At 40.4% G+C, this 27,188-nt stretch overlaps 1 protein-coding gene and 1 long non-coding RNA gene across 14 annotated transcripts in view; one reads left to right on the top strand and one right to left on the bottom strand.

Annotated features, from left to right (window-relative positions):
• Positions 1-14,132, bottom strand: part of MGAT1 (alpha-1,3-mannosyl-glycoprotein 2-beta-N-acetylglucosaminyltransferase) — a 75,087-nt gene extending 60,955 nt beyond the window's left edge. For 8 of the 13 annotated variants that reach the window (XM_082379442.1, XM_082379424.1, XM_082379443.1 and 5 more), the window contains exons 1-2: positions 14,014-14,132; positions 3,910-4,037 (exon numbers count right to left, since the gene is read on the bottom strand). The gene's annotated coding sequence lies outside the window, so the exon portion shown is untranslated. Of the gene's footprint in view, positions 1-210; positions 252-3,909; positions 4,038-5,718; positions 5,811-9,088; positions 10,044-14,009 lie in introns of those variants that run through there. The other 5 variants (XM_082379425.1, XM_082379438.1, XM_082379439.1 and 2 more) reach the window with 5 other exon arrangements.
• A 1,043-nt stretch (positions 14,133-15,175) lies between these two features.
• On the top strand, positions 15,176-18,065 carry LOC309623053. Its single transcript, XR_014241259.1, has 2 exons — positions 15,176-15,277; positions 15,587-18,065. It is a non-coding gene; the product is annotated as an uncharacterized lncRNA (long non-coding RNA).
• Positions 18,066-27,188: the final 9,123 nt, after the last annotated feature.

The raw sequence follows: 27,188 nt of genomic DNA, 5'->3' as shown, positions 1-27,188 counted from the left end.
CTCCTGGTGGAGGCACAACCTAATTTCTCATGAAATGTGAGCTACTAGCCCTGTGGGATAAGTCCCCTGGGCACTCCTTGGTTTGGATCTGGTATAACTTACCCCCCAAAGATAAGACACACAAATGGCTCTCTCTGTATGATACTCCACCTAAAGTATGTCACAGCCTGTTTACTTTTGAAGAATTCCTTTATTGGAGTTTCACCTTACCTTGCCACAACTATCTGGCTCTTCATGGCCGAGAGTGAGCCCTGAATAAAGTATTCACAACATTTTACAACAGACAATACACACACGCAGTGCATGAAATCTTTACAATAACACAATCAAACATTTAACAGGATTGTTAAGAAGCATGAATTTCCTCCTATTCCTCCATTACTGGCAGCTACTTAGCTTTTTAGCTCTTGCAATAAAATGCTCTCCTTCTCATCATTCCTATTCATAGGAATCCCTGAATCAATTATTTTTGTGTAAGGTACAAATTCATGTTGAAGATGTGTTCCATTAGTTATTGAATGTGCTGAATTTCTGTCCGTGGTAGAACTCTTCATTTGTAGCTAATGTGTGAGGTTTTCACTTATCACACATTTATCATTCATTGAGAGGGTTCATTTGAAAAATTTTAAAGTTTCACCCATTCAATAATGTATATCACAACATTACAACAGTCCAATCAACTTGAATTTATTTATGAGTGACTCTCTCCTATCTCCTGTTAGATTTATAAGTCTACACTTTTTACATTTCCTACAATGAAATCCAAATTTTGTTTCAGAAGTTGTCATCACTCCCTGCAAATCAGTTAAATCAAAGTTATTCTTCATGATCACTATGATATTAATTTATATTCCCTGAAGCCTGCCTCTCCCTGAATTTGCCTACTGGAGGTCCTTCTTGGATCTTTTCCACTGACCAATGGATAACTGGAATTCAAAGCTACACCTGAATTTCCTACATTTCTATTCACATAATTTACCCAAATATGAACTTTCTGATGGTGACTATGAGACTTCTAATTGAAGTCTTTTTCTCATCTGTTTTTTATGTCCAGAAATATCTACTTATTTTGAAGGTTTTCCCATACTCCATAACTTTGATAGGTTTTATCCCCAGTACGAACTATTTTATATTCCATAAGGGCTCAACTACTTTGACACTGGAACCTTCCTTGCTGGCTATGATTGAAAATCACAGAGAAAAAAATTACTCATGGTTTCACTTATACTATGTAAATTATAAGCCATGAGCAAGGACCTCAGACACTCTTATAAGATTTTCTTCCATTTGGGTTCTCTAATACTAGGTAAGCTCTGCCTCCTACAGAGACATGCTCTTCCTGGTCCCATCCAGAGCATTCCCTCCCTCATGAGTTCTCTTCTGTGATGCACTACTATGACTTCCCATATTTGTCACATTTAAAGATTCCTCCCCAATATGGGTTCTTTTATGCTTGGTGAGATTCGATCTGATATTGAAAGCCTTCCCACACTCGTTACATTGGTATGGCTTCTTTCCAGTGTGGATCCTTTTGTGTTGGTCAAGGACTGATCTGTAATTGAAGGATTTCCCACACTCACAATTATACGGCTGCTGCCCACTGTGGACACCTTTATGGTTGATAAGACTTGAGTGTGAAATGTATGCCTTCCCACACTCATCACATCTATAGGGTTTCTCACCTGTGTGGATCCTTCTATGCACTGTGAGGCCTGAGCTGTTCCTGAATGCCTTCCCACACCTATCGCACACATAGGGTTTTTCCCCTGTATGGATCCTCTTGTGTTGAGAAAGGAGAGAGCTGTAACTAAAAGATTTCCCACACTCAACACATTTGAAGGGTTTCTCCCCAAGATGGACTCTTTTATGGCTTATAAGAGTTCTGCTTGAGAAAAAAGCTTTTCCACATTCATCACATGTGTAGGGTGTCTTGCCAGGGTGGGTACTTTTATGGTTAATAAGGCTTGAGTGTGAGATGTACGCTTTTCCACACACGTCACATTCATAGGGCTTCTCACCAGTATGGATTCTTTTATGCACTTTAAGGCTTGAGTTGTTTCTGAAGACCTTCTCACACCTGTCACATTCATAAGGTTTCTCTCTAGTGTGGACCCTTCTGTGTTGAGAAAGGAGTGAGGTGTAATTAAAAGATTTCTCACACACATCGCATTTGTAGGGCTTCTCCCCAAGATGAATTTTTTTGTGATTTATAAGGGTTCGGTATGTGATGAAAGCTTTTTCACACTCATCACACTTATAGGGCTTTTCCCCAGGGTGTACACTTTTATGATTTATAAGGCTTGAGAGTGAGATGTAGGCTTTCCCACATTCTTCACATTTGTAAGGTCTCTCCCCAGTGTGGATTCGTTTATGTACTTTAAGGCCTGAATTATTTCTGAAGGCTTTTCCACACTCATCACACCCAAAGGGTTTCTCCCTTGTATGAATCCTTTTATGCTGTTCAAGGGCAGAGCTGTAATTGAAGGATTTCTCACAATAACTACATTTATAGGGCTTCTCCCCAAGATGGATTCCTTTGTGGTTTTTAAGGCTAGAGCGTGAGATATAGGCTTTTCCACACACATCACACTTATATGGTTTTTCCCCAGTGTGAAGCCGCCTGTGGACTTTGAGTCCTGAATTGTTTCTGAAAGTTTTTCCACACACATCACATACATAAGGTCTCTCTCCAGTGTGAATCGTTTTATGCTGAAGAAGAAGTGAGTTATAACTGAATGATTTTCCACACTCCTTACATTCATGGGCTTTCTTCCCAGGGTGAATGCTTTTATGGACTGCAAGGCCTGAGCTATAGCTGAATGCTTTGCCACAGACATCACATTTGTAAGGTTTCTCTCCTGTGTGGATCCTTTTATGCACTATAAGGCCTGAGCTGTTCCTGAAGGCCTTCCCACATTCATCACATTCATAAGGTTTCTCTCCAGTGTGGATGACTTTATGCTGAATGAGGAGAGAGCTATAATTAAACGATTTCTCACACTCATCACATTTATAAGGTTTATCTCCAAAGTGGATGCTTTTATGATTTAGAAGTGTTCTGCAAGTAATGAAGGCCTTCCCACACTCATCACATTCATAGGGCTTCTCCCCTGTGTGAATCCTTTTGTGGACTCTAAGGCCAGAGCTATTACTGAAGGTTTTCCCACAGATGTCACATTCATAGGGCTTCTCACCTGTGTGGATCCTTTTGTGGACTCTGAGACCAGAACTGTTCCTGAAAGCCTTCCCACACTCACCACATTCATAGGGCTTCTCCCCAGTGTGGATCCTTTTATGCTGGTCCAAAACAGAGCTATAATTGAAGGATTTTCCACACTCATCACACTTACAGTTCTTTTCCCCAGAATGGGTGCTTTTGTGGTTTATAAGGCTGGAGTAGGACATGTAGGCTTTCCCACATTCCTCACACTTGTACGGCTTCTCCCCAGTATGGATCCGCTTGTGGACTCGAAGGCTCGAGCTGCTCCGGAAAGTCCCTCCACAGTCATCACACTCATAGCGTTTTTCACCAGTGTGCATAATTTTATGTTGAACAAGTCGGGAATTATATTTGAAGGATTTCCCACAGTCATCACATTTATGTGATTTCTTAACAGCACTGGTTTTCTGCTGTAGACTGGGATGAGAGTTTCCATTAATGCTCTCCACACATTTGCCTTTTTCACTGCTTTTCTGTTCTATACAGACAGGCTGGTGTGTAACATGTTTTGAGCTCAGATGTAAGCTTTTCTCAGATGCCACATCTTCCTGTTCTGTCTTTATATTTGCTGTATTCTTGGTTTTGCCAATCTTTTCCCTGATGCCACTTTGGTCTTCCTTCATTCTTTTTCCCTCAGGCTTTTCCATCTGATTCTCTACCTTGCTATCCCAATCACAAGTTTCACCAACCTTAGATTCCTGCATATGATCCTTGTGAAGACCTTCCACTTTTGGCCACACAGATTCTGCATTTCCAATATTTTCACACTTTTCAGTTGATTCCTCATCCTCAGTGCCCCTCGTCTTCAAATGTGACACTAAACCAAGAAAATGAAAATGATACCTTCACTTTAGAAGAAACTGAAGGAATTACATCCAAATTCACTCATTCACTCAACAAATGTTTATTGACTACATGCTGTGTGATAGGTACCACTTTTAACTGCTGGGGATACAGTGGTGGACATGCCAAAATTTCTGTCCCTGTGGAGCTAATGCTAAAATGCTAGAGCCGTGGATTGTCAATGGAACAGAGAGCTTTTCTATTCTTGCATAACAGCTTAGTATGAGGGCAAGTTGAAACGGGTTGGAATGACGCACAGAACCAAAGGCAACATTGATCAATTTCTGAAAAATGCCACCTAGTCTTGGAAAAACAAACAGTGGGTAAAAGTAATTTCTGAAAAATAGGAGACTGAAAGAGTAATAAAACAAACGCTAAGAAGACATAATCAGCAGAGGGCAGGCAAGCAAAACTAAATCAGTACATGAGTAGAGGTATTGGGGAATTGGTTATGAAATCATGAGGACAGTCATGTCAGACATGAGAAAGAAAACAAGCTGCTGCTGCCTGTCATTGGTGTGGCCCTCCTAGATTTCCCTTCCAAGGAAAACACTGACCCTGGAGAACGGTTAGTCAGGGAGGAACTCTATATGGAAGAACACACTCTGGCTTGCCAGGCAGAGGCTTTCACTCCTACTTTATGAACAGGCTAACTACAATCAGAGCATATCAAAGATCAGAAGCTAAAACACAAACCATCAAGCAAAGGATAATAATACTGCCTAGGTTCAAATACCTAGCTGTATGACCTCAAGAAAGTTATTTAACCTCTTTATGCCACAGTTTCCTCATCTGTAAAATGAGGGCAACAGAACTGTTGTGAGTATTACATTAAATAACATATATAAGGTATGGAGAACAATGCCAGTCACTTGGGTAGTTCTATATGCTATACCATCTATTTTATTATTTAATCAAGGTCAGGTTACTGGATCAGGGCTAGAACCTCAGGATAAACCACAGGACTCAGGAAAGGTAAACCCCTTCTCAAAGCAGATTTTAGGGCCCAGGCAGTGACTCTCTGTTCCCCTGAAGGCACTCTACACACAGCTGGCACTCCATCAGCATCCACCTGCTAAAAGACTGACTCTTGAGAACAAAAGAAACAGTTCTAAACTAGTTGTTCCCCAACCTTAGACATTTAGACATTTGTGATTAGACTTAGTTAAAGTTCAGACTTCCCCTCTTACCCTGGGTATCAGACCCTCTTGGTCGGTACTCTGTAGTTCTACTTAGAAACTATATGTGAACATGTGACGAGAAAGCAAGGGCACTAAAAGTAAGATATATACTCTGGAGTAGACACATATAAAGAATCACACTCATGATCCAACTTATGCTTATGGGATTGGAATGATGGACTCTGAATTAAAATTTATGGAACAGGAGGAGCTAGTAACCCAGAATATCACCAGGAAGATAAAATAAAGAATCACTCAGTAGACATTTTAAAAAGGTGGTTCATCTGAGAAAGCTCACAAAATGACTATTAAGTAATATTAGGTAAGAGATCATTAGAAGTCACTGAGGAATGCTGGCATGACCTAGTTCCTTGCTCCCTTTCTTTACTACCTTGGGCAGAGCAGTCCATGCCATTTAAAATGTTAGTGCTACTGGGTGGGCAGTGGAATTCCAGACCATCAACAGCAACACACCTTTCATCTGAATCCTGCTCCCATCACATCAGGGACCTTGCTCCATCCATTCCCTTTGGCCTTGGCCCCTCTACCTCTACTCACCCTCAGCCCTGAGAAGAGAAAGATGTTCAAGTTTCTACAGCCATAAAACTAATTCCCTAAAACTGCCAGGGAAACACACAAAATTTGTCAGGGGGAAAAAAAGAAAAGGAAGAGCTACAAGGGAGGAGAACTAACCATACTAGATATCTAAATATGCCAAAAGGCTGCTATAACTAAAACAGTGTGGTATTGGTATATAAATAAACAGAATAGAATAAAAATTCAGAATAATCCCAATTACACGTAGAAATCAAGTATATGATAAAGATGGTATATCAAATTATTGAGGCAAAAACGGTCTTTTTAATAGTGTTGGAACAAGTATAAAGCCATTTGGAAAAAAATAAAATTAGATCCATTCTTTACACCATTCACAGGAATAAACTCCAAACACAGCAGATCTCTAAATATTAAAAACACTATACAAATGCTAGAAGAAAACATGGGTGAATGCCTCCATAACCTAAGTACAGAGAAAGTTTTCTATGACCCAGATGCAATAAACGAAAAGATTAATAAATTGGACTATATAGAAATAAAAGTAAAATTGCATGGCAAAAATACCGTAAGCAAAATCAACAAATATATGACAGGTGGAAGAAAATATTTGCAACATACATCATATATAAGTGCTTATATAAGTGATAATATCTCTAATATACAAAGAATTTTTAAAAGTTGAAGAAAAAGAGACTAAAAATCCTACAGAAAAATGGGCAAAAGACATGAAGACAATTCACAAAAAGAAAAACTAAAATGGCCCTTAAACATGTTTTCAATTTCACTCATAATAAGAGAAATGCAAATAAGAACTATACAAAGATCCCCTTTCTCATCTATCAGATTGGCAAATATTCAAAAACTTAACAATATGCTCTGTGGGTGAGGCTGTGGGAAAACAGGCACTCTCATCCAATACTGGGAATGCAAACTGGCATAACCCCTGTTGAAGGAAATTTGCCAATATCTACACAACTATGTATGCATTATTCTCTAATCGAGAAATCCCATCTAGGAATTCATACCAAAGATACACTTCCAACAATACAAAAGTATATGTGCACAAAGTTATTCATTGTAGCCTTATTTTTAATTACAAAATTTGGAAAACTACCTACACGTCCAAGCACAGAAGACTGGTTAAATAAACTATGGCACATATACACACTGGAGAACTAAAAAAGAATGAGGAACATTTCTATAAATTGATAGGAAGCAATTTCCATGATAGGTTGTAAAGTGAAAAAAAGCATATATGCTACATTCTACGTAAGAAAATAAAAAAACAAGCATACAGCTGCTTATCGTTTCAGTAATGAGAGAATCCACAGAACAGTGAAGCCTGTTACCTATAAGGGGTAGGGCGGGGGAACAGAACAGAAGCGACAGGGGAGAGAGACGCTCAGAGTACAGCTTTTTGTATAGTCTTTACTCGTGGAAGCATGATCATGTTCTGCAGATTCAAAGAATAAAATTAAATCAGTGAGAAAATTGGACAACAGTAAAGTGAAACCAGAAAGTGAACAGAAACAAATTAACTCATTTGTGTTTCACATGAATACCATAACAAGAAGGAAACAAAAAGAAACAAACAACTAACCCATGTCACTTGGGTACATAGTATGTGACTATACTATATACTCTCAGTCTTGGGAAGGCTGGAGGGGGAAGTGGGGAAGAGCTGCAAACAATCCTTTTTAGCAGGTTTGCTTTCTGTAGTGGAATGGGCAAAGCAATTCAGAAACAATTTTAGATCTATTATGAGACTGAGTAAATGTGTTGATTTAGTTGAGAGCCAGGGCCCTCCTGGAGGAAGAAGGAATATAAAAATATGGAACAGGGGAAGATAAGAAAGAACCCTTTGTGGACAAATTGGAGGTACTGGTGTGAACTCATGATTTCTAAATTATATATAAATGTGCACATCATATAAGTGTATATTCACATGTATTTAAATTTGTATGTATACGTGTGTAAATGTACATATATTCTCTAGCTCTGTCTGCTGATAGCTAAGAAGCAAAAATACCTGAGTTAACATGCACACATCTAGCACCTTGTTCTGGGTCTCTACTACCATAACCTAGTAAAAGGAAGCAGGAGGATTCCAGGCTGGGGGCAGGATAGGTACAAAAGGAGCTGAGACATCCTGTTATGCCAGCAAATAAGGAGATGCTTAAAACAACACAAAACAAAAATGTGGGCACAAGACCCAGCTTCAACACCGAATTTAGGTTCCATAATAATGATTATGTAAAGAATTGTAAGCCATTGAAAATAGGATTTCATGAGTCCATACAGGCACAAATAGGGGAGAAAGGGAGGCCTCTTGCTGACAGCAGAATGCCAGGGCCGGTTGGAAAATGTGGAGGGAGTAGTAGAGTTGCAAGAAAAAACTCAGCATTCTGCAACCATCAAGGTAAAGACTGGATCAGGGGAGAATTATCAATGGATTCTAAATCTAGGCGGAAATTCTGACAAGGAGCAGGATATATGCATGGTCTTAAAATATTCCCCCATAGACCGCAAGAGGTAAAATAGTAATTACACAGTGGAGAATCTTGGCTAGGGGTCTTAAGTTAATATTGCCAGTGGGGGCAGATAAACATCATGTGCTTCCAGAAGTGATGCCCTGAGAAGGACACATCACTTATAAGAATGCATTACCTGAAATGAAACAAGGAAACATCAGGTAGATCAGATAAATCCAAAATAAAGAACATTCTACTAAAAGCTATTTGTATTCTTCAAAAATGTCATTTTCATAAAAGACAAAGAAAGGCTATAGAAATGTTCCATATGAAAGAAGACTGCAGAGATTTGACCACAAATTCAATACCTGACCTCACCTGGATATGTAGTGAAGGGACAAGCTTTATAAAAAATAATCGTGCCAACTGATAGAACTGGAGTATGTATGATAAGTTAGGCAAAAGTAATATCAACTTTAAATTTATTCAAGTTGACAATTATACTGTAGTTATGCAAGAGAATATCCCTATAAATATACGCTGAAGTGTTTAGGGATAAAGGGCCATGCATGATGTATGTAAGTTACCCTCAAATGGTTTAGGAAAAAAGTAGATAGATAGATAGATGGATAGATATGCATGAAAGAGCAAGAGAGAGAAGACAAAATGAAGTAGAATGTTAATCACAGGTAAATGAGTAAAGGGTATTTTTTTCACTATTCTTACTCTTGAAATTTTTCTATATATTTGAAATTATTTCCAAATAAAAAGTTTTAAAATGTCAAAATGTAAATTTAAAATTCTCTCAACTATACCTTCCCCTCCAGGTACTGCTTTCGCCATCCTGTCTCCTGTTCACAGTTGTGTCTTGGAAAAGTGGTCTTCATGTCCCGTCTCCCCTCATGCCTCATCTATTTAATCTGAATTCTTCCACTCAGACCATGCTGCATTAGCTTCTTCAGGGCCAGGTGCTGACCACCTCCCCCCCAGCCCTTGGATGTTCCTGGCTCCCTGTTCTGTCTTGAACCTCTCCTCTTGTGACTCTACATGCTCTCCCTGGGCAGTCCCATATATATGCGTGGTTCCTACAAGCTGTCTTGTAGAACCTCATCTCTGGCCCACACTCCTCTCTTCAATTATAGAGCCTCATATCCACCCGTCTCGGGCACTTCTCTTTCCCTCACCACTCCACATCCGAAAGACCGCTTAAGACCAGCTGATTCCACTGCCTACACAGTTCTCGTGTCGCCACCCCCCACTCCATTCCCACTGCTAGGGCCTTAGTTTAAGCCCTCCTAAATTCCCTTCTGAACTCCTGCCATAGTCTCCTACCTTCGTTCTTATCCCTTTCCAATTCTCTTCCAATAACTGTCAAGAATTTTGTAAAATGCACATGTGAACACTCTCCAGTGGGTGTTTCCAGGCTACCTAGTGTGCTTGAAGCCTTCCGCATCTGGCCAGCTGGAATGACTTGCTAAACACCAAAGGGGCCATGCTAATTCACCCCTTGCTGACACTTACTAATGCTTGACCCAGATGGACCCTTTCCCCTCTCTCTGACAGGCTAATTCTCAGTTCCCTTCATGTCCTCTCGGATTCCTTGTTTGATTGGCTGCTGACTGGCCGGGTCTAAATGAAATCACAAATACTTCACTGTTTACCTCTCTAACCTAGGCAGACTCCAGGAGTCTCCCTGTTCTAGCCCTGCTTAACCTCCTCTGTTTGGGTGGAAGCAGAGTTTCCCATCATCTGATTGTAGTTCATCCAATCCCCTTAATGACAAATCAAAACAGAGCAATATAAATGTGTAGCTTCACTGAAAACAGATGGTTTGCAATGAAATTCATATTAATCAATACTAAGACTAAGAAGACTTCAGTCGAAAACACAGGCAGAAAAGCACTAAAACATAATGATGGTATTAGAAGTGGGAAGTCTGTGGGAGATACTTAGGTTATGAGAGTGGAGCCTTCATGAATGGGGTTAGTGTTCTTAGAAAAGAGATACCACAGAGACCCCTTGGGGCCTTGGTCTTGGACTTCCCAGCATCCAGAACTATGTAAAATAAATTTGTTGTTTATAAGCCACTTAGTCTGTGGTATTTTGTTATAGCAGCCCACAAGGACTAAGACAGCTGCTAAATTGTAAAGACAGTCAAGAGAATAACAAAATATTAAGTTATCCTTACAAACAATACTGAAGATACATTCTAGTATCTCAGTTATCTCTGCGACTGAGTGTTGCCCAGCGAAATTATATAATGATCCATATCCTACTTTTCTCTCCAGCCACTGGGCTAGTCCTAGGGACACAGAGATGGAAAAGACAAGTCCTGGCCAATAAGGACTTGCAAACTAGTATGAGAGTCTGGCAGGAAAACAACCAACACACAATAAAAATGGCAGACACTAGGCATGGATGATGGAAGAAGGGGTAGAGATAGACTCTGCTTCAAAGAACTAGGAAGAGCTTCAAGAAGAGAGGAATAGTTCTAACAGAGGGAAGAGCAGGTGCAAAGGGGCTGGTGTCCACCACCCTCTGGACATCTGGAACAGAAGATGGCAGGCAGAGCTGGATAAGTGGGCAAAAATAAGGGCTGCACCAGGCTCTGCCCATCATACTAAGGAGTCCAGACTTGATCCCGAGGAGTTTTAGGCAAAGAGGGACAAACTCGGATATGCATTTTGAAAGATCACTTATTCGATCAAATCAGGAGTAAGTAAAGGGCCAGATATAAGACACTTTAGGTTTTGTTGGCCACATACAACTCTATTACTTGTTTTTCTTTTCCTTTTTTTCTCTTTGCTTTGCTTTTTAACATCCCTTTAAAAATGTAAAAAACATTCTCAGCTTGCAGGCCATACAAAAACAGACCATAGACCCAGAAGTCTACCAATTCCTGTTAGATAAAATCAAGGAATCAGAATTAATTTAGGATGGTGTAAGATAATGGCATTGTGGCCATTATCTTTTTTTTTTTAAACTAAAGTATGCTAGGATAAAATGGCATGATGTCTGGAATTTCCTTTAAAATACTTCAACAAAGAAAAATGAAAAAGGGAAAAGGGAAACAAATGTAGCCAAATCCTAATAATTGTTGAATCTGAGTGATGGATGTATGGAGTTCACTGTACTATTCTACTTTCCTGTTATGTTTACATTTTTTCATAATATAAAATTAAAAGAAATACAGATCACTCATACTAGTTGCAATGGGAGAATGGATTGGGGGCAGGGGGAGAACTGAGTCCTGCAGTCTAGAAGGAGGTTATTATAATCCAATCAAGACTAATGTGGTGGCTAGCTCATGTGTCCCCTATGACACAAGAAAGGAATCGCTCCAAAAGCACAACTCCTGCAGAGAGAGAGGGACAGACAGATTTAATTTCTTAAAAGTTCTCAAAGCTGATGATGGGGAACTCCTCTCTAATCAGTTTTCAACAGAGAGAAAACTGGTTACATCCCAATAACCTAGTTACATCAGTTAAAAGTTTCAGCCACAGAAAGCCATCCACTCCTTCCAAATTACACATGACCCACACCTCCGGGCAAATGTGTGCTTCATGCTGTTCATATTCTACCACCAATGCCTAGAAAAGAACGTGCAGATAGTAAGAATCTGTCCGTAATTCTTACTATCCCTGCCCAGGAGAGTCAGGAGCCACTTCTCAAGAGAGTAGACAACTCACAAGAGAGGAACTGTGGCTCACTCTGGTTGAAAATTCCTGCCTTAACAACAGACTGCAATAAGCAACAGGTGCAACAAATGCAGCTACCGTGGATTTCCAGAGTACCAACCATATTCCACAAATCAATCTACCATCTGAATTATGTGTCTTAAGTTCTTGGATATTATACTGGACTTGGAGGTGACCAGAGAAAGAAAAAGAGAAAATAAGAGGGAATGTGAGAGCAAAATGCTTACCAACTCAGAAGACAGAAGTGGGAGGATGGGACAAATGAAAGATGAGACTAAGAAGTGAGAAAATTGATATGCAGATGGAAAGAGAGAGAGTACGATTTGTGATTTAGTTATTGCATTAAGTTTACGAGTATCAGAATTGTAATTGGTTAACATAAGTTGGTTCTACTGCTTAATCCTTATGATTAAAGGTGATTTTTCCTTAAAGTAAAAAATGAAATAGAGCACTCTCAAACTCGGTAGGGGAGAAGAGATTTCTAGTCATCCTAAGGAATAAGGTAAGCAAAGGAGATTTTCTGAAGCTAAAGGGGCAAAGACTGGCTTGAAGACAGTCATTAATAGATGGTTGATTAGGCTACTGTAAGGCTAAGTATCATAAACACAGGTCTCAGGAGAGAAAAGCTACTTGGTTTAATTTGTTCTTTAAACACTCTACATGACTTATTATAATAATGTATTGACATATTTAACAATCTACCAATAACTGGCAGAGTTAATGTAAAACAAAATTTTTTTTATCATTGTTAATCCCTTCTTTAAAAACCCTTGCTCAGATAAGCCCTGGTACAATGTCCCTGGATGTGCCATTGTTTGATGTAACAAAGAAACTGGAAACAACGCAAATGGCCTGAATAGATCTAAAAAATTACAGGACGTCCAAAACATCCAAACAATGTCCAGTCCAATACCACAGCAATGTATTAAAAAAAAGCTCTTTGTGTTCCGATGACCTCTAACATAGATTTAGCAAAAGAAGCAAGGGGCAGAACTCTGAACAGTACCCTACCACCTGTGTAAAAAAAAGAGGAACTAACTACATTCAAATCTGTCAGTGTTTGCATAAAGAAACTCTGGGAAGATACACTCAAATAACCTAACAAATGTGGTTGGTTATCTACTGGGGTTGGGCCTAGGCAGACAGCTGGGCAGAAGAAAACCTTTTCACTGACATCTTTTCATATTTTTAATATCTGAACCATATGAATACATTACATAGTCAAAAACTTATTTAAGAAAAAATCCTCGTGCTTTCAAAAAGAAAACACTCCTGGTGGCCTCCTAGTCCAAAAGTCTTAGAGCAGCACACCCAGCCCCGGCATTCCCCATTTCTAATTCACATCCCCACGCCTGGGCTCCCACAGGCTGTCCCCAGGTCTAGGAGCCTCTTCGACCTTCTTCTCCCTGGGACCTAGTCAATTCCTTCTCAACTTGTGATAGGCAGCTACAGGCAGCCTGATCCCCTGTCTGTAAAACAGGTGAGCTCCCCTAGGGCGAAGGCCGAGAAGCGCCTCCCAGCGGCTCGATCCACACCTGCGATAAGAGTCTCTCAACATCACTGCCCCATCAAAGAAAAATAAAGGTGTGGGGGGAGGGGCCCCTCCAACGCTTGTATTTTCTCTCAAATCCCAGGGCCAAACTGAACTGCCACGGGGGCTTATTTTAAAGCACTAATTTTCAGGGTTCCCCCCCGCTCGAAACAGCAGCGAAGAGTTGAAAAACACGGGTGCGGGGCACCGGCCCTTCTGCACGCACCGGGCAGCCCCAACCCGGCCCTGACCCGCTCGGACAGCCGGAGGTGGGGCGCGCAAGGAGCCCATTATATTCCAGGGGCGCGCCCTAAACCCCTCGGCCGGCCCGAAATCTTCCCTCCCCTCCACTTCCCCGAAACTCGCTTCCTGATGTATGTGTGGGGAGGGGGCGCGCTTCCTCCCGAATCCCGCCCGAGACCCGAGGGGTAGCTAGGACCCTGCCAAGAAGGGAAGGGCGTGGCAGGTTAGGGCCGGGGGCGGGAGCCCGGGCGGCCTCGGACTCACGTACTGGCTGTGGGGGCACCGCGGGAACCCGGCCGCCGGCGGGACAAAAGCGCTGACGGCCCGGCCGGAAAAACTCACGCCGGCTCTGGGGCACTTCCGAGTCCTCTCTGGGAGGTTGGAGGACTGACTCGATGATAGTTCCCGTTTCGGGCACGTGACCCGAGGTGCTCTGCGACGGCCTGGGCGCAGAGGGAGTATTGTTCCTTTACTATCAAGATAAGTCGTTGTGGCTCGTTGTGGCGCTCGTTGTGGCGCGAGCAAGGGGCGAACTGACGAAGTTCCAGTTTTCAAGGACTTTACGTTCCGGGGTGGGGCAGACAATAAAGCAAATAAGTGGCTCGGTAGAATAAACACCTGATGACTGCTGTATTTGAACGTAACTTGTTACAAAGTGAGGCTGCGTGGGCGACCCCGGGAGGGAGGAATGAGGGCAGAGGAGAGGGCGGGGACTGGGGCCCCTGAGGGTCTTAACAGGGGCGGACGCGGCGGCTGGAGAGCTCCTGACCTCAGAGCGAAGCGAAGCGCTCCTGGACGGGCAGCTCAGGGACCAGACCTGGCACCAACTCTGCAGCGGCGGCAGCGGGTCAGTGACCTCCGGTGTCGGCTTCTGAAACCCCAGATTGAAATGACTGAAAAGCGATCCTTTCTTTAAAGTAACATCTAAATATCTTTTATCTTAAGTTTAAGTAATTGCATAAGACACCTTGAGGGCACATTGTGAATACTGACATTTGAAAAAAAAACAACCAAACTGCTTCTCATTCTTTAAGAATGAATACCTTTTTGGGTGTTTTCTTTGAACCTGTATCTTTATGTCCCTCACAGGGTTTTTATCCTAATCTAAAATATTTTAGTTCTATGTGCATCACTGAATTTGATTCTAATGTAAAATAGTTTTATGCTTTAAGTTTTATCGTTCACCCTGGCATGCATTTCCATAACAAAATTAGAAGTTTATAATTTTTTTCTCGTGTTAAGTATTTTCTGAATTATTAATAAAAGTATATATATTGCACAATATTACTATCAATTCTTAGACAAAAAGTGAAATGCTTTGGAAGCACAACTTTTAATAAGATGGATTTTTTAATAGTTCAATATATGCAAGTTACTTGGATGGATTTTACTTATCGCTGTAGTTGTTACAGGAGAGTAGGTTCTTGTCTCACGGCAGAAAAAATTCAGAGATGAGACATGGAGGTCAAGAAAGAAAGTGAGGATTTAAGCGCTATCTAGTGGGCTCTGAAAGGAAGAGCGGGCAGACCCAAGTGAGTAAGCTACCCTGAGTTTCTTTGGCAAGCCGGTGATGTGGGGTGCAGAAATGAATGGAAGGAATATTCATTGGGGAGGGAGAGGTTTGGGGTCGTATTTCCTGACTTTCATCCCAGCTCCACCTTCCTGAGGGGAGGAGTGATTTTTGTCCTTATTTAGCCTTGATCGGTAGTGTCATGGCATTGGTGCATGATGGGAACTTTTTATCTGCAAGGCTAATTTTATTGTAATGAGGGCATATTGAGCAAAAAGTTACATTTGGACACTGGAGATTCCCACCTTTTCTCACCTTTCTTTGCCTCCAGGACACATCACCCCAAAATATGTGGTTTCCTGTCAGTCTGGAGGTTCCTGCTTTTCTTTGTTTGCCCAAGGAGCCCCGGTGTTCAGAAGATATATGGTTTCCTGCCATTTGGCCTGTGCCCCTCCTTTCTTTGCTCATATCTAGCTGTCTGCCTGCTCTGAGTGAGCAAATGTTCAGCATCATTTCCACACTTCTTTTACATTTTTTATAGATGCAGGTAAATAGTGGGAATAGAAGGGGATTCCTTGTAGCAATGGGTCTTTGATCCATTTGGCTCCATATCAGTACGAGATGTGCTCTATCATAGAAAAGACCCAGGCAGCTTCAAACCCTGGGAGCAGAGTCCCAGGACTTTTTCAGCTGCGTGGTTTTAGGCAAAAGCACATGCACATGTTGAGGACTGGGATTTTGAGCTACCCCCAAAAGTAGCCTAGAACACATGTAGGTATTGAGCAGTTGAAAAGTGGCTAGTTCTCTGAGCATCTGAATTTTTAATTACAGTTAATTTAAATAGTCACATGTGGCTAATAGCCCCTTACTGGACAGCAAGGCTCTAGATGTTGCTTTGGGCAGTCCTCACATGCCTCCAGAAAGATTCACACTCTAGATTGAAGGTTGCTATGTTGGGCTTGCCTATCATACATGGCAGAGGAAGACTGTTTTCATCCTTTATGTAGCAAAGTAGAAAAATATTTATGTCCAGGCTGGGTGGCTTTGCTCAGTGAAAGGTATTTGGTGGGGTGGGGAGTGGGAGACAGGGATCATTGAGAAGCCCGCATGATCTTGATTTTTTTTTTTTTTTTAACTTTGGGTTTATTTATTTATTTATTTATTTATGGCTGTGTTGGTTCTTCGTTTCTGTGCGAGGGCTTTCTCCAGTTGCGGCAAGCGGGGACCACTCTTCATCACGGTGCGCGGGCCTCTCACTATCACGGCCTCTCTGGTTGTGGAGCACAGGCTTCAGACGCGCAGGCTCAGCAATTGTGGCTCACGGGCCTAGTCGCTCCGTGGCATGTGGGATCCTCCCAGACCAGGGCTCGAACCCGTGTCCCCTGCATTGGCAGGCAGACCCTCAACCACTGCGCCACCAGGGAAGCCCTTGATTTTTATTTTAGGTAATTTTTTTACTCCATGAGTTTTGCTATACTCCAGGCACCTTTTGTTTGGCCTTGTGTCTACACACACGCACGGGCGTGCACCTTTTCCAACACCTGTCTCTGCCGGAAATCTACAAATCAGAGCAGTGTCTAGACCTCCCCTGTCCACTATGTTAACCACTGTCCACATATGGTAAGCATGTTAAACAGCTAGTCTGAATTGTGATGTGCTGTAAATGTAAAATCCATACTGGATTTCAGACTTGGTAGGAAAAGAGAATGTAAAATATTATTATTTATGTTGATTACATAATGAAATGATAATATTTTGGTTTTATTGGATTAAATAAAATATATTGTTAAAATGAATTTCACCTGTTTCTTTTTACTTATGTGTCTACCAGAAAATCAGAAATCACATACATGGCTGGCATTACATTTCTAGATTACGTTTCTAGATGCTGCTCTAGAAGGCCCAAAGGTACGGCAATGACTGCCCAGAGTTTGCCCTTCCTTTAGGGTTCATCTGCCCCCTTTGGAGTGGTTCAAGTACAGATTAATGTTGAGCTATGCCCAAAGGAGCTTGCTTACAACTCCACTTTTAGTGCTTGAATTTGGTCAAAAGTCCTTCTCCCACTATGGCATAATATCAACTCATTATGTAAAATTTGGAAAGAAAACTAATCACTTTTAATCCTGTTACCCAGTGGCAACCACTGTTAACATCTTGGTAAACTTCTTTCCCTTTTTATCGCCAATTTTCAGTTTTAGATAGTTATAATAGTACTATATCTCCAATTTTTAGGTAGTGTTTTTACAAATAAAATTATACATTATCATTTTCCATGTTGTTACTCTTTGTGATATTCTATTGACCTATAATCTCTTCAACTTTTCTGCTTTTAATTAAGTTCTTACTAAGTCTTTTTTTAAAAAAAAATAAATCGGTGCTGTAATACATAGTAGTGTGCAAAAGCCTTTTCTATGTTTTCCTTGGAATAGTTAGTAAGAAGAGTCAAGAAGCATTGGAAGCAATCAGAGCAGAGAATCGGACAAGGATGTTACCCCCTCCTACCATTATTTCCCACTGCAGCTGGATAAGGGAAAAGAAAGCAGAATATAAACACTGGAAAGCAGGGGTATAATTATCCTATTTGTAGATTAAAAGATTTCATTTTTGAAAAGCCCTAGAGATTCAGCCAAAAAAAAAAAAAAAAAAATCTAGAATAAACAGGAAGAGAATTCTGTAAGGGGTGTGGTTCCAAATTAACATACAGAAACCAATCATTTCCTTATGTACAAACTAGAATTAGAATAATGGAAGGAAAGATTATGTTTACAGTAGAAACAAATATACAAAAGGCCAAATACCCAGAAATTAACGAGATATGTGCAAGACCTATGTGAAGAAAAGTTACATTGCTCCTGGGGTCACAAAAGATTAGCTAAACTTATGGAAAGATTCTCAGATGCACCATTCACAGACATGGATTCAGCATCAGAACAATGTCATTTGTAAATTAATCTATAACTAATGATCCCAATAAAAAATAGCAACAGAATCTTCTTTAGCAACATACCATTGATTCTAAAGTTCATGTGGGAAAACGAACAAGCTCTTGCTTGTTTGTTTCTAGCTAGAAATGCCTGAGAAAAAGAAAATGTGATGGGGGAGCACTGTTACAGAATATCAACAATTAAGTTGGTGTAATTATGAGACATAAAGTCTGAAAATAGGCCTAAAGAGTCATGGATATTTAGTATCTGATAAATGTTGCACTTCAAATGAGTGGGGAAAAGATGGTGTGGGGACAACTGTCAAGCATTAGAAAAGCACGTTGGGATTCAAACCTCTGTTCTTATACCGGGATAAACTTCAGATGTGTCAAAGAATTAAATGTAAAACTTGCCCACACTAACCATCACTGCTGCTGCTAGCACCTCCATAAAAATATTAGAAAAGGGACTTCCCTGGTGGCGCAGTGGTTGAGAATCCGCCTGCCAATGCAGGGGACTCGGGTTCGAGCCCTGGTCCGGGAAGATCCCTCATGCCGCGGAGCAACTAAGCCCATGCGCCACAACTACTGAGCCTGTGTGCCACAACTACTGAAGCCCGTGCACCTAGAGCCCACGCTCCACAACAAGAGAAGCCACTGCAATGAGAAGCCCGTGCACCTCAACGAAAACCCAACGCCTCCAATAAATAAAAATAAATAAATTTATTTAAAAAAAAATTAGAAAAAAGAAACACAGGACATTTTTTAGATCATACTGGAATGAGGAAGGGTTTTTTTTTACTTTGTTGCTCTAACACAAAATCCAGAAACCATAAAAGTGAAGAGTAATCAATTCAAATACACACAAATAAATTTTATTTTAAAACCACCATAAGAAAAGTGAAAAATCAAATGGCTAACTGGGAAAAAGTATTTGCATTTTGTATCACAAAGGGTAAATTTCCTTGCTACACAAAGAGCTCTTCCAAAACTGAAAGAAAGACCAACAATCTGATAGAAAAATGGGTTCACAGAAGCGTATGTACAAATGATTCATAATAACAATGCAAACCCAAACTTCACGGAGATGCCATTTTTCTCTTATCAGAATGGCAAAGATCCAAAAGTTTGAGAACACACTGTGGTAATGGGAAAAGGGAGGAAGCAGCCCTCTCCTGCTGTGCTGGAGGAAGTGCAGACTCTCCGAACGCCCAGGAAGGCACTGGGCAGTACGGATCACCATGCATGCATCCTTTTTAAAACAATTTTTTAAAAAAATTGAGGTATAGTTAGCTACCAGAAAACTACTAGAGCTCATCAACAAATTTGGTAAAGTTGCAGGATACAAAATAATACACAGAAATCTCTTGCATTCCTGTACACTAACAACAAAAAAATCAGAGAAATTCAGAAAACAATCCCATTTACCATCGCATCAAAAAGAATAAAATACCTAGGAATAAAGCTACCTCAGGAGGCAAAAGACCTGTACTCAGAAAACTATAAGATACTGATGAAAGAAATCAAAGATGACACAAACAGATGTAGGGATATACCATGTTCTTGGAGTGGAAGAATCAATATTGTCAAAATGACTATACTACCCAAAGCAATCTACAGATTCAATGCAATCCCTATCAAATTACCAATGGCATTTTTCACAGAATTAGAACAAAAAATTTTACAATTTGTATGGAAACACAAAGACCTCCCCCCCCGAATAGTCAAAGCAATCTTGAAAAAGAAAAACAGAGCTGGAGGAATCAGGCTCCCTGACTTCAGACTATACTACAAAGCTACAGTCATCAAAACAGTGTGGTGCTGGCACAAAAACAGAAATATAGATCAAGGGAACAGGATAGAAAGTCCAGAGATAAACCAACACACATATGGTCAACTAATCTATGACAAAGGAGGCAAGAATATACAATGGAGAAAAGACAGCCTCTTCAATAAATGGTGCTGGGAAAACTGGACAGCTACATGTAAAACAATGAAATTAGAACACTCCCTAACACCATACACAAAAATAGACTCAAAATGGACTAAAGACATAAATGTAAGGACAGACACTATAAAACTCTTAGATGAAAACATAGGCAGAACACTCTCTGACATAAATCACAACAAGATCTTTTTTGATTCACCTCCTATAGTAATGACAATAAAAGCAAAAATAAATAAATGGGACCTAATTAAACTTAAAAGCTTTTGCACAGCAAAGGAAACCATAAACAAAATGAAAAGACAACCCACAGAATGGGAGAAAATATTTGCAAATGATGTGACCAACAAGGGATTAATCTCTAAAATATACAAACAGCTCATGCAGCTCAATATTAAAAAAACAAACAACCCAATCAAAAAATGGGCAGAAGACCTAAATAGACATTTCTCCAAAGATGACATACAGATGGCCAAGAGGCACATGAAAAGATGCTCAAAGTCACTAAGTATTAGAGAAATGCAAATCAAAACTACAATGAGGTAGCACATCACACTGGTCAGAATGACCATCATCAAAAAATCTACAAACAAGAAACGCTGGAGAGGGTGTGGAGAAAAGGGAACCCTCCTACACTGTTGGTGGAAATGTAAGTTGGTACAACCATTATGGAGAACAGTATGGAGGTTCCTTAAAAAACTAATATAGAACTACCATATGATCCAGCAATCCCACTCTTGGGCATATACTGGAGAAAACTGTAATTCAAGAAGATACATGCACCCCAATGTTCATGGCAGCACTACTTACAATAGCCAAGACATGGAAGCAACCTAAATGTCCATTGACAGAGGAATGGATAGAGAAGATGTGGTACATATATACAATCGAATATTACTCCGCCATAAAAAAGAACAAAATAATGCCATTTGCAGCAACATGGATGGACATAGGGATTATCATACTAAGTGAAGTAAGTCAGACAGAGAAAGACAAATATCATGTGATATCACTTACATGTGGAAGCTAATAAAAAATGATACAGATGAACTTGTTTACAAAACAGAAACCGACTCACAGATCTTGAAATGAAATCAGACTTACGGTTACCAAGGGGGAAAGGCAGGGAGGGATAAATTGGGAGATTGGGATTAACATATACACACTACTATATGTAAAATGGATAACTAATAAGGACCTACTGTGTAGCACAGGAAACTACTCAATATTCTCTAATAACCTACATGGGAAAAGAATCTGAAAAAGAATGGATATATATATGTGTATGACTGATTCACTTTGCTGTACACCTGAAACTAACACAACATTGTAAGTCAACTACACTCTAATAAAAATTAAAGAAAAAAAAAAGAGAGAGAAACTAGTTCTTCAGGTCAGCTATGACTTGACCATGACATTGGATATTATAGATACCCATTGTCTCATTTATAAAATAAATGTCAATACCTGCAAAAAAATTGAAGTATAGTTGATGTACAATATTATATAAGTTACAGATATATAATTAGTGATTTACAATTTTTAAAGGTTATGCTCCATTTATAGTTTCACAAAATATTGGCTATATTCCCTGTGCTGTACAATATATCCTTGTAGCTTATTTTATTTTTTTAAATTAAAAAAATTTTTTTTTATTTTTGGCTGTGTTAGGTCTTCATTGCTGTGCACGGGCTTTCTCTAGTTGTGGCGAGCAGGGACTACTCTTCATTGCGGTGCACAGGCTTCTCATTGCGGTGGCTTCTGTTGCGGAGCATGGGCTCTAGGCACGTGGGCTTCAGTAGTTGCAACACACAGGGTCGGTAGCTGTGGCACGTGGGCCCTAGAGCAAGCGGGCTTCAGTTGTGGCACATGGGCTCAGTAGGTGTGGCTTGCGAGCTCTAGAGCACAGGCTAAGTAGTTGCAGCACGCAGGCTCTAGGGCGCATGGGCTTCAGTAGTTGTGGTGCATGGGCTCAGTAGTTGTCGCTCGCAGCCTCTAGAGTGCAGGCTCAGTAGTTGTGGCGCATGGGCTTAGTTACTCCACAGCATGTGGGATCTTCCCAGACCAGGGATCAAACCTGTGTCCCCTGCATTGGCAGGTAGATTCTTAACCACTGAGCCACCAGGGAAGTCCTGTAGCTTATTTTATACATACTAGTTTGTACTTCTTAATCCCCTACTCTTATCTTGCCCCTCCCCCTTCACTCTTCCCACTGGTAACTACTAGTTTGTTTTCTATCTCAGTAAGTCTGTTTCTTTTTTGTTATATTCACTAGTTTGTTTTGCTTTTTAGATTCCACATATAAGTAATATCATACAGTATTACACATACATCCTTTGCCTTGGCAACTCTGCTCTAGAAATTCACCATACTGGTGTAGTCATGCACTCATGAAATGGTGTGTGCAAAAGTCATTCACTGCAGCACTTTTAAAAGTAAAAGATTGAAGAAAACCTAAAAAGTCCAAAGTAGGAAAGTAATTAAATAAATTCTTGTACATCCACATGTACTAGTTTGCTCAGGCTGCCAAAACAAAGTACCATAAACTGGGGTGCCTAAACAGCGGAAATCTATTGTCTCACAATTCTGGAGGATAGAAGTCCAAGATCAGTGTCAGCAGGGTTGGTTCCTTCTGAGAGCTGTGAAAGAGAATCTATTCCATGCTTCTCACCTAGCTTCTGGTGGTTTGCTGGAAATCTTTAGTGTTCCTTGGCTTGTAGACACATCACTCCATCTCTGCCTTCATCTTCACATAGCATTCTCCCTGTGTGCATGTCTGTGTCCATATTTCCCCTTTATGTAAGGAAACCAGTTATACAGGATTAGGGCCCAACCTATGTAACAGAGAACAAACCTGACTCCACATTGGATCTATTCCTTTAGCTCTAACCTTTGTGCTCTGTTGCCTGTGCTTAGTCATGCTGGCTCTGCACCTTCTGTAAAAAAATGTTGCCTATAGCCTGAAATATACAGGATAGCCCATTCTTAAGGCTCTGATCTTTAAAGGTATAACATTTTTCCATTAAAAAGTTGCAGAACAGAGAACAAGTTTTGTCTTGTTGGAGGTTTATAGGAACATTGTGACCAGACCTACTTGGACAGTTGCATGAACAAAGGATTCCAGTGCCAAGAAGTTTGCAACAATCAGCCACACACCCTCCTTTTGGTATAAAAGAAGCCTGAAAACTAAGATGGTTATTTGGGACACTAGTCCACCCTGTCTTGGTCGGATAGCTTTTCAGATAAAGTCGCTATTCCTTGCCCCAACAACTTATCTCTCAATTTATTGGCCTGTCGTGCAATGAGCAGTACAAGCTTGGAACTGGAAACATCTACTCCACTGTGACCTCATCTTAATTAATTATGTCTGCAGTGACCCTATTTCCAGATAAGATCACATTCTGAGCTACTCAGGGTCAGGAGTTAGGACTTCAACAGAAGAATTTTCAAGGGGATACAAAACAACCCTTAACACCATGCAACAGACTAATATTCACCCATAAAAAAGAAAGAGGGAGCTCTTTATGAAATGGTGTGGAAATCTCTAAGATGCAAGAAGTCAATGTTCCAAGTTATCATATGCTATACTTTGTGTAAGAAAGGATGAAAAGAATATGTACATATTTGTATACATAAAAATATCCCTGTAAGTTTGCACCAGAAACCACTAACATTGGCTGTCTGTGGGGAGGTACCTGGGTTGTTGGAGGAGATAGGTGGGAAGGAGAATTTTCAGTGCATATCCTTCTTATACTCCTTGCATTTTGAATCATGAGAGTGTAGTATTTATTCAAAATTTTAATTTAAGCTTAATAAAACTTAAATGGAATCAGACTGCTAAACTACTCTCAAGAAGGATTATATCAATTTACGAGGCCCCCAGCCATAAATACAGAGCCCTTTACATACACACCTCCCCAGGATTAAGTTTTAACAGGTGTGTTTTTTTCTCTAAATTTCCAGGCAAAAAATTATATCTTGTTTAATTTTCTTACCCTTATAGTGATCTCCTCCATTGATCACTGGCCCTTCTTAGATCAAGTATCATCTTGACACCTTTTGTGGAGTTTTTATACATTGTAGGAATGCATTATGTATTAAAGAAATTTACCTTTTGAATTTGCTATAAATGTTGCTATTCTGTTTGCTGTTTGCCTTTTAATGTCAGTGATTTCCTTTCACACATGGAAGCTTTAAATGGATGTGTAAAATTCCTATGTGGCACTGTTGAGCTGCAAGAGAGACAGGGAGGAACCTGCAGAAACATCAGTTATCAGGGACTCTTAAGGGATAACTCACAATCCCTGGAAAAAGATCTGGAAGGGACAGTAGTTCTCCTACCGTTCTCATTTTTGGGGCAAAAGTAGATGTCTTTTTTTTTCAGAAGTCCTGGCTGAAACTTGTATCTGCAGTGATAATCAATAATATTGAGCACTCTTATGGTATGTATTTTGTACTAGGTACTGTTCTAAGTGCTTTACATATATTGATATATTGAATTTTCTCATCAACCCTATGATGAAGGCACTGTATATACCACCCTGCATCCTATAGATGAGGAAACAAAGAGGGTAAGCAAATCACCCAAGGATACACAGCTGGGCAGTTTAGAAGCTATGATCTTTGACATCTTTGAAACATTGTCTTGAAAACACCTTTGGCACCTGCTGGTCCAAGCCCAGCTGACTGATCTCCTCTTGGAGATGCCATTTTTCTCCACTTGTTGCTCACAGACCACAGGACAACAAGACCAAGTAGCAGGCCTTTTTTTTTTTTTTTAAAAAAAAGAGAGAGAATTAGACTTCCTGTTGTAAACATGGATTAACTCACAGTTATATAAGACTTTGGGGAAGTTGAAAATCAAAGGAGCTCTCTATTTCCCTAATTTGGAGAGCCAGCACTTAGAAAATGGAACCCTGTTCCAAGGTATCTCTCTTGAATCAGTGTTGGGCTCTGGGTTTCTAGGTAATTGTGTAACCCTGGGCTGGTACTTAACTGCCCTGGGTCTCAGCATCCTCATCTGGAAAATAGGTAATAACAGTACCTACTTCATAGAATTGTTGTGAAAAATAAATTAGTCTATATAAAGCACTTAGAGCAGGGCCTGACATATAATAAGCACTATATCAGTATTAACTACTATTGTTACTGGGTCACATTCCTACAGGCATTGGCTCCTGAGGGGAGTAGATCATCCTCCTTCATTCCTCAGGGAAGAGAAAGATATTGAGACAGGACCTGAGGTCTTGGAAGTGCAGATTTATGCACGGTCAAATGTTGTCTCCTTCTCCCTGGGTCTGGCTCTCTTGGAGCCCAGAGAAGAACTTAGGGGAGGTGGCCTGCCTCTAGCAGGGGGGTATCTGTAAGGGACCCAGACTGCCTAGGATCTGTGGGTATCAAGTGTAGCCAGTGGTAGGTTTTTCTCCCAATAGTGAGGTCTTGTGAAACATCATGGCCTGTTCTTGGCTGGGCTAGAGAAAATTACAGAAAAGGCTGAGGTCCATAGTTTTACCTGCGTGGTGGGCACCAGTGTTCCTAAAACTCTGGAGATGATCTGTTTGTACAAAGCAATCTAACTAAGCTGGAGGGGACAGCAGTGTAGACACACATACAACCTGGACTTGCCCTGGAGAATACATGGAATACCCCAAAGACCTAGAGAGAGATACTAGAAAGAGGCAATGGTTTAGTCAGGATGGGTTAGACTAGGATGCATTAACAAATAAACCCTCCATCCCAGTGGCTGAACATAAGATTTGTTGCTCATGTAAAGTTCAGTGCAGATCAGCCTGCCCTCCTTCATCTTGTAGCCATAACATCTGGAATACGTGGACTTCAGGGTTGTCACTGTAAAGAAGAGGAAGCTGGAAGATCCTGTGGAGTGTTTCAAGGGGCAGGCCTAGAAGTGCCTTACATCACTGACGCCCACATCTCTTTGGAGAGAACCAATCACAAAGCTCCATTCTAACCGCAAAGGCGGCGGGGAAGTGCGGGAGCTTGTGGATATTTGGTGAACACTAATAGTCTTGCCATAGTCAGGGAACCTCAAAAAGGGGAAAAGAGAAAGGCTCTATGGCCACACTGAACTCTTGCACCATCAGTTGGCATGAGCCAACGATGTGGTCAAAACGTGGCCTTACTTGTTACACAAGTTGGCAAAACTTATATTCAATTGACATAGGAGTCTTCCCTTAAAGTTTGGGGGTGGGGGGCTTTCCCTTCCAAGGTCCTCATGGCATGGCAGCAAGTGATCCAAGAGAGAGGGCAAGGCAGAAGCCACAGTGCCCTAGTCGCTGAAGGTTTTTTTTTTATTCCCTAGTCTCTGAAGTTGCACCCTGCTATTTAGAAGCAATCATTAAGGCCGGCCCACATTCAGGGAGAGCGGAATTAAACTCCATCTCTTTTTTTTTCTCTTCAAGTTTTATTGAAATACAATTATAAGCACTGTATAAGTTTAAGGTGCACAGCATAATGATTTGACTTACATACATCATGAAATGATCATCACATATAGGTTTAGTGAACATCATCTCATATAGATAAAAAATTAAAGAAATGGAAACAAAATTTTTCGTTGTGATGAGAACTCTTAGGACTTACTCTCTTAACAACTGTCATATATAACATACAGCAGTGTTAATTTTATTTTTTATGTTGTACATTACATCCCAAGTTCTTATTTATCTTATAACTGGAAGTTTGTACCCTTTTGACTACCTTCATCCAATTCCACCTTCCCCCACATCCCACCTCTGGTAACCAAAAATCTGATCTTTTTTCTATGATTTGTTTGTTTGTTTTTGAAGTGTAATTTACCTACAATATTATGTTAGTTCCTGTTGCACAACATAGTGATTTGATATTTTTATACATTTCAAAATGATCACTATGATAAGTCTAGTTATGATCTGTCACCACACCAAAATATTGCATATAAACCCCATCTCTTGAAAGGAAGAATATAAAAGAATTTGTGGACATATTTTAAAACCACAACAGTCTTCCTAGAATTTATTTTAAAATATGACTTTCCTGGGAATTCCCTGGCGGTCCAGTGGTTAGGAC

Source organism: Balaenoptera borealis, assembly GCF_965194805.1.
Source record: "Balaenoptera borealis genome assembly, chromosome: 2".
NCBI classification, from domain to species: domain Eukaryota; kingdom Metazoa; phylum Chordata; class Mammalia; order Artiodactyla; family Balaenopteridae; genus Balaenoptera; species Balaenoptera borealis.
This window is presented reverse-complemented; position numbering and strand designations above follow the sequence as displayed.